Source organism: Pipra filicauda, unplaced genomic scaffold (genome assembly GCF_003945595.2).
Source record: "Pipra filicauda isolate LSUMZ 115617 unplaced genomic scaffold, ASM394559v2 scaffold361_size729390_pilon, whole genome shotgun sequence".
Taxonomy (NCBI): domain Eukaryota; kingdom Metazoa; phylum Chordata; class Aves; order Passeriformes; family Pipridae; genus Pipra; species Pipra filicauda.
In genome coordinates this window covers 120854-129619 of record NW_024104489.1, presented here as the reverse complement: position 1 = coordinate 129619, position 8766 = coordinate 120854, and positions in this window count along the sequence as shown.

Sequence of the window (8766 nt, the reverse complement as noted above, 5' to 3'; positions counted from 1 at the left end):
CCAATAAAATAATAGAAACAGAAGTAAAATAAGAAGGAAATGTAATTATAGCAAAACTCTACCAATTTTCAAATCTCTGCAAACTTCTTAAGCCTCATAATATTCATTATCTTTACATATTTCCTAATGTGGTGTCTAGGCTCCTGAGCTGGGCACAAAGGTTCCAGAAAGGGTACCTGGAAAAGTCAGATGCCATAAAACAGATCTGAAACATAAGTCCACTGAGAAACTGAGCTGAAAAGGAAATTTTTTGGTTCTTCTTTGAGATGGGTAGTGTCTGCTGCTTACTGACCAGGTGACTGCCTGGGATTCCCTTCCAATCTCAACTGCTCTATGATTGAGTGATTGAATACAGGGGCAAATGTTTTGGGAAAGAGCAATTATTTTGCTTTACAGTGTAGGATAAAAACATAAAGGGCCTACACAGGCAGGCATTGTTTGTCTTTTTTGTCTTCTCTCGCTCATCATCAGTACCCTGGTATTGTGTTGGTGCTTCCTGGTGCTGGTCACGGACATCTTCTGAGACTACCACGTCCACATGGAGAGGAGAGTGAAGATTTATTAATTGTTTGTTTTGGGTGCTGGCTGACATGTTCATGTTAATTGACATCTCATTCATTGTAGTTTTATTATAAATGAGATGCTCTGTGCCCATGCAGTACAGGCCCTTCAGAGGCATATTGTATGTAGGGCACAGGACAATGGGGTTGGCAGGTGGTGTGCTGGGTTATCGTGTGCTAGGTCATCACATATCCCTGTGGGATGTGAGTTAGTTGATGGATTAGAAGACCTAAGGCAGTGTCCTCCATCAAAGGCTGTCAGCATTGCTTATGGGCTCCCTTTCCTAATGCTAGAAGGGCTTGGTGTTCCTAAACATTACCCCATAGTACATCAACCCAGGACCTGTGTTGGTTAGACAGTAGAGATGCTCAGAGAACTTAACCTAGAATAAACTGTTGGAGAGGCTATAACAGAACCTCACCCTCATCCAAGTAGAACTGCTGACCATTGTGTTAACTTGATATCTCTATTCCAAAAAAAAAATGTATCTTTACAGAGGAACAGCCAGAAATGTGGGTGATGTCCCTCAGTTTAGAATAAAGTATAACCTGAAGATTAGGGTACCCTGTACCAACCAGGGATGAACATAATAGCCATCCAGCTTGTGTTATCTGCTATGTTTGGTTAAGTCTTGTGCCTTCCTCAACTGCTTACTAAGGCAATACAGGCTATGTGAGAGCTGCCACAGCCTTCCAGTCCAAGAATAAGTTTCATTTATTACACAGTGGGCAATAGGCACTACTGTTCTTCCTCAGATATGCTTTAAAAGCAAACTTCATCGACTTCTCTCTAGAGAGCTGATTCATTTTGTCTTCACGAAGTACCAGAATGGCTCCTTTCAGACTGTCAGACACTGGATCCACTCCATGCTTAAACATGAGACAGGTGCTGGTTGGGCTCAGTAGTGCACAGGGGAAAAACATTCCATGGATGGAATAAATGACTTAAAAAAGCTGAAGTTCTATTAAATTCAGGCATCTCTAAGGCTTTCAGAACTGAAATTTTGAACATAAGTGTATAACTCAGGAATCTAATATGAATTCAATTATTTTTGGAATTGTTCCAAAATAATCCTTTCTATAGAGCAGCCATTACTGCCTACTGTTATAGCTACTTTTTTTCCCCTTCCAAATATATATGTAATGTGCACTGTAATAGATGGTCAATATGCATAAGCCTATAACTTGGAAAAACTCCATTATTCACAAGATTCCACCAACTACCTGCAAGAAAATTTCATTACATGACTTCTGAATGAAATTAGAAATGACCGGAGGACTTACAGCTGGTAGTTTCTTACTAATTATTGCATGTAAAAGCTTTAGGATTTAAAAAGAGAGGGGGACAACCAGGAAGAATGAATAATACAATCTAAAATGAGAAGGTTTTTTTTTCAGTGAAAATTTAATGTCCTTGGTTCTCAAGTACATATCCAGAAATGAGGATTTTTAAGTCTGTAAAAATAAAACAGATGAGTATGGACACATCTGAGATGGTTTCTCAATGACTTTTGCTTTGTTTTTCCATTCTTATCTGTAAATTTGACAAAGTAACTGAGTGTGTGGTAAAAAAACAAATGCCTCATTTTTGCTGCTCTACAGTGTAATTGGAAGTCTCCAGAGACTAAGCGCCTTCATTTTGTTTTTTGGGAAAACATAAGGCTACTCATTTCTTTAAAAATTCATAGCAAGTCACCTATATTTAGGTAAAGTCCAGCAAATAAACCTGCAATCTGTTGTAAGAGACCTAAGACCAGAACTCTCATCCGCTTAATATAATGCAACCTCATAATCCAGGGGGTGCAAACCTCATTTGTAAAAAAATATTTTAGGCTTATAGCACTTGTGCAGGTATGCTGAAATGAAGGAGTGATGCACACAAGGTAGGTACATTAGTATAATAAACCAACTTTTTCACACTGTAATAAGTGGACAAAGGTAGTTTTGGAATTGTTAATGCAGAGTTCTGGACTACCTCAATCCATTGATTTTGTAAAAGGCCTGAATTAAATTAATGAGAAATTTCATAAACATTAATGTTTTTAATTATTTTCAGATGGCCAAACTGTAGAAGATAATTTTTAAATTGCTACATATATTGCGCACTTTGCAGTTACTTTAGTAAAGCTTAACTTCAGTGCAAAATGAGTGGCAAGAGGAGAAAACATGTGAAGAGAATGAAGCCATTTTCTTTTCAGTTCCCAGAAATGGACATTTAGAAGATATTTATAAGTCACTCAATTATTTAGATTTTCAGTAATAAGGAACTCTGTCCTGACTCGCAGTAACAAACACAAGTTTGAATCTTCATTTCTTTTTTTTTTAAACAGGGTACTTATAGGAAAACACATCATCATTGCAAAGGCATTTTATAAGGTCTGGTTTTAGAAAGCTATATCTAACTTTTCACACAACCTAGAAACATGAAAGTATGAAACTTTTATTTCTAAATAGAAATGTATAAGAAACATGCTTTCAATTAATTTAAATTTTTGAACACAAAGGAGTTCATGTTTTTTAGAAGAGGTATTTGAAATAACATTTAATTATTAGATATTTTTAAAGCTTTATGATTTTCATGGTTAGCTACAGATACAATTTTTCACAAGTCCCAGAATATTTCACAGCATAAAGTAGCGTATTTACCCATCTCATAATCAAAGATAAAATGTGATATGTTTATTTTAATTCTTGATGTTATCAGAATTCAGGAGGATATTTTCAATGGTGAATATATAATTGCAAGATATTCTAAACCGATGTGTATGTATATGGATGTAAATCCATACATAAAAATATTAATTGCATTCATTTACTGTACAGAAAAAAATAAGTAATTTTCCAGAAGATCTGAAAGCAGTGTCAGTAGTGTGACACAGATAGTTATATGCAATCTTCCTAAACGTACATAGCTAAAACATTTTTTATACTGAATTTTCTAATTTCTTGTGCTTTAGATTGTTCCAGTTGCCTAATAGACTTCATTTTTCACTGTGCAAAATCATGATGTTCAATTCCCAGCTTTCACTTTTTGTGTTCAGAGTAGCACTGAATGGTTTCATTTTACTCTAACCAGCTGCTGGAAAATACTCTCCACCCTTCCTACAAATTAGACACCTCAATTTGCAGTAATTTGCAGAAGTTTTTTAATGCCCAGCTCAGTTTTTGTTTTGGTTTACATTTCCATTTCATGAAATGGACAATTGTTTGTACACTGCATGCCTGACAGTGTCAGGCTGGGTTGATCTTTTTTTTTAATTCACAGAATTTCATTAGTGGTTTCCTGGCAGTGAGTGGAATATCTCTGGCCATGACTTAACAATGAGACTTGGGGAATTTCACAGCCAGTCCACACTTCATGACTCTCCATTGAAAGTCTGACACATCTACTTTCCTTTCCTTCTAGTGTACCTCTGGCCATTTCACAGAATTGCACAATTAATTAGGTTGGAAAAGGCCTCTGAGATCATCGAGTCCAACCTTGACTGAACACCATCTTGTTGACTAGACCATGGCACAAAGTGCCACATCCAGTCTTTTCTTAACGCAGCTCCAGGGACAGTGACTCCACCACCTCCCCGGGCAGCCCATTCCAATATCTACTCACCCTTTCTGTGAAAAAAAATCCTTCTAATGTCCAATATTCCTCCTAATGTCCAATTTCCTTGCCATATGCTAAGTTCAGTAGGCTTTGTAGCCTGGAAAAAAGCCTTGTAACCCTTAGGCCAGCTGCCTAATTTGGTCTGTGAGGGATTCAAGACCCCAGAGAATACACTTTCAGTAGTGGCAAGGAGTGGCCTTACAAGGTATTCGTAACTTCTACTAATCATCTCAAACTCGATTTCAAGGCTGCTTTCCAAAATGCCACCTTTCATGTGGGACTGATGTGTTTGTCACGAGTGGATCTTGGGGGAATCTTGCAAGTTGGAATTGATGGCTATTCTTCATACTCCTGGCATATAACTGAGTGGAAAATGTGAGTCACTTAAGTTTTACTTTACTATAAGGCACAGGACTTTGCACAGTCATCTCACTGGCCTATGTATTTTGACAGAAAAACTCCTACAATGTCTAGCACTATTGCAGCGTATATTTTCCACTGGATACTAAAAGTAGCAAAAAGTACATTTTTAAGTTATGTCATGCTGGGTTAAGATGACGATGTCACCTGGCAAAACTTAGTACATCTTTATTGAGTTTAGTTATTTTGTTTTATTATAAAAATTTATGATACAGTGAAGGTAAAAGGAACACCACAAGCTGAATAAACATTGAAAAAAATGAAGTCAACAGCAACAAAAATATAAGAAATAACTTAAATACAAAGATACAATAAAGTTATACAGAAATAAATTATTAAGTCCATCACCAGTGAGTTATGCCCCCATCTGTTCCCAGTTGTCCATGAGTGAGATTTCCAGTAGATAAAATTATTTTGATTCAATCATTTTATTTATCATGCACTTTCATCTGAATTGCATAGCAAGAGTCTGTGACTTTTGAAACTGTTTCAGGTCTGGTAGACCTGGTTCTTCCTGGTTCTCCCTGAAATGAAGCTTAATCGCCACTCAAATAGTTTATTAGAATTCTTACCATGCCTACCAGACAGAATCTCACTGAAGAACATGGGGAACTGGAGAAATCATGGTCTTCTGCATTGTCTATCACAGGAAGGTTACTTTTCAAATTCAATTTCAAGTCAATAAATAAATAAATGAAGACAAGTTCTAGTTTATGAAATCCATTGAGAGCTTCAGTGACATCTCATTCTGAAAACTGGAAGATAATCTGTACCCTCATAGTGGCATAAATGAGTAGTCTTAAACATGAATTAGTTGTGACTGAATTTTTAAAATTTGATTAATCTCTACTAAACATACTTGTCTAAAGTTCAGTCAAGGACTATGTTGTTGTTAGAAAATAATGCAAACAGTAGGAATGAACATGTAGAACCCAACCAATTGATTCTGAGGAGTGGAGATCTATACCATACAGGTTTCAGAGGGATTATTCCTGATTAGTCTCAGCAGAAGTATTCAGTTGTGATCCTGGAATGTATTTTTCTGTTGCAGATGAAAGCATTGTCCCCACTCACAATCTGAGATTTGCCTTAGAAACATACTCCTGACCCAAAACACTAATATGCCCTTACTCTGAGTTAGTAATTTGAGGGTTTTTTAGCAATCAGTGAAGGTAAATAGGCAATTCCAGAATGTGATTTATTGGCACTTAGACGCTCTCTCAGGGTAGTTCTCTTGAGAGGTCTAGCTGTTTATCAGTATAAAAGGAATCTACAGTGAGTAGCTCAGGCTTAGATGTCTAACAGCTAAAATTGTAGCTCTGGGCCAGGGTCCAACCTCACTAATATATAAATTTATGAGTCTGCTTGAAGTATCTTATTTAGTTTCTCAAAAAAATTAACACCTTAACAGGTAAAATAAATCTATTATTCTCAAATTGATCAGCATCATTTTCTTTGATTAATCTCAGCTGGCAAGTGTTTGAGGTATTTAGCCAAGGCCGTCTCCTAACGGATCTATTCAAAAGCTTAAGTGTTTAAAGAAATCATTTTTGAGTGGTTCTATAACATAATTTCTGGTATATAGACTAAGGAGTGTAGCTTGTGATTATAATGGCCTGTGGATTTGTAAATCTAAAATGAATTTTGTATACAAAAAAGTAAATTTTTATAGGATTATTTCTACTTAATTTTCTTCACACTTCTCATCTAAGGTTTAGTTTGTTTTTCTCCAGAATTTCTGTTTTAAATTTATGATTGTTCTGGGTGTTAAATAACTAACAAACTCGTTGTATAGGGTGAAGTGTGAGGGGGTTTGTCTAGTTTTTTTGTTTTGGGTTTTTTGCTTGTTTGTTTGTTTTAATGAGAAATTTCCTGGATGAAGAATAAGGAAGGTTGAATTTATTTTGTGTAATATTTGTCATCTACAAGATAGCATTTATGTAATATATTTTCTATAATGTTAGGCAATGAAGAGAGAGAGACTTTGGGTAAGTCACTTCAACCTAGAATAGATGGAATAACTTTCCCTATAGAGAAATCTGTCTTAAAAGAATAAAGCAGATGAGAAAAGAGCTCTGGAGGTTATCTGGTCCAACTCCCTGCTCAAAGTGGGACCAGACTTAGGGCAGGTTTCACAGATGTGTATCCAGCTGATATTTGAATATCTCCATTATGAAGAGAAACAGTCTCTCTGCATACTCTTTTTAATTTTTTTGATTACTCTCATTGTGAATGATTTTTCATACCAGTCAGAATTCCCTTTATTGCAATGTGTCCACTGCTAGTTGTCCTATCACTCTGCACATCCAAGAGAAGTCTGGCTCTGCCTTCTCTATACCCTCTCTTCAAACAGTTGTAGACCTTCCTTTAGATTTCATTCTTTCAGGCTTACAAACCCAGTTGTCTCAACCCCTACTCATCTCCAGCCCGCTAATCATTTTGGTGACCCTTTTGTTGATCTTGCTCCAGTATGACAATATTTTTTTGTGCTGGGAATCTCAAGCTCGACACAGTACTCCATCTGAGTTCTCACAAGTGCTGAATAGAAGAGAATAATCATTGGACCTGCTCGCCAGCCCTTGCTAATAGATGCCAGTATGTTTTCCACTGGAAGGATGCAATGTTGATTCATTTCATGCCCCCCAGGATCACAGGTTCGTTTTGCAAAGCTGCTTTCTAGCTGGCAGCCCTCAGTGTGTGCAGTTGAGCGCGGTTATTCCATCCCAAGTATGGGACTTTCCATCTGCCATTGTTGAATACGATAGCAGTCCGTGTCCCTAGTCCATTGAAATTCCTCTGAAATTCCTCCACCCTCCTGTACTGACCCCTTCCCTCCAATTTGATATTCTCTACAAACCTGCTGAGTTTCCATTGTTCAGGTCATTAAAAAAGACATGGAAAGTACCGGTCCCAGCATAGGCAGCTGCCCCGCAGCTGCCAAAGCTGAGCTGAGGGAGTGGATTCCATGCTGGGGCAGTGAGTGGTTCTGTGTCTTTTCCAACCTAAACAGTTCTATAATTCTGTGATCTGATGACTCCTGAGGAATACTGTAGGGAATTAATTATCAGTTACCCTTTATGCTGTTGATTGCAACCCCTTCCCTGCCCAGTCAATTTTCCCCTCATAGTCTGTGTATTGAAACTGTATTTCACCGGTTTGATTAAAGGCTATCTTGGAACACCATGTCAAAACCCTTGCTAAGGTATTAAAATTAGTTGAATGAGTTACAAAAGCATGGAGAAAGAGGTTTTAGTCAAAGGTCTGGGAATCTACAAGCCTAACAGTGTAATCTGAAAGAGCTACAGAATATAAATTCAAACATTTTAACTTTGAATGCAACTTGCCAGAGTCGGAAACTATCACACGGTCATTGTGCTTTTTGCCATTTGAGTGCTCTAGATAAATGGGAATACGACTACAAAGGCTCAACCAAACATTCCTGATGATTCATCTTCATACTTGTTTCATCTTGCAGCTCCCAATATTTACTCTGAGTGTTATACCCCTTTGTATAACAACTGCTTTCCCTTCTCTGAAGATGTTAAATGTGGAATATGCATTCCAGGCAAGTGAACAATAGTTTCAGTCAGGAAATAATTTTCTTTTCTATTTGGATCTAGTGAATTAGTGTTTGAATCTCACCAGGCCAGGATGTTCTTATATTTAATTAAAAACATAATAAATGTACCATGTGTTTCCGTAAAGGTCCTCAGATTAACTGGGATTACAAAACTGAATTTACAATCAAAAGCCTTAATATTTACAAGGCCTACTCTATACTTCAAGTGGGTACATTTTCCATGGAACTTTTGCTCCTGATTCTCTTAGGCTGTGTTCAGACACCTCAGAGTAATTATGTGCTATTACCTCTCAGTGCATGCCCAAACCGTGTTGTGACAAGAAGCGAATCTGTGTTGGGATGAAGCAACACCATTTCCCTTCCCGTGTCTGTATTCTTGTTCCCATTTGAAGAGAATTAATTTAGAGATGCCAAAATGGTATTGAAGGCCAGCTGAGGATGCAGTATGCCTCAAAACTGCTTTTGTTTGTGATGTTGGTGCAGTAACACTAGCAGGCCCCGTGTGTGGGGATTCTGGCAGAGACTGTCTCCTGCTCTTACTTGGTATTTTGAACCCTAGAAGGGCAAGATCTGAAAATTTTCTTTCTCTGTGTAGGAAGACACAC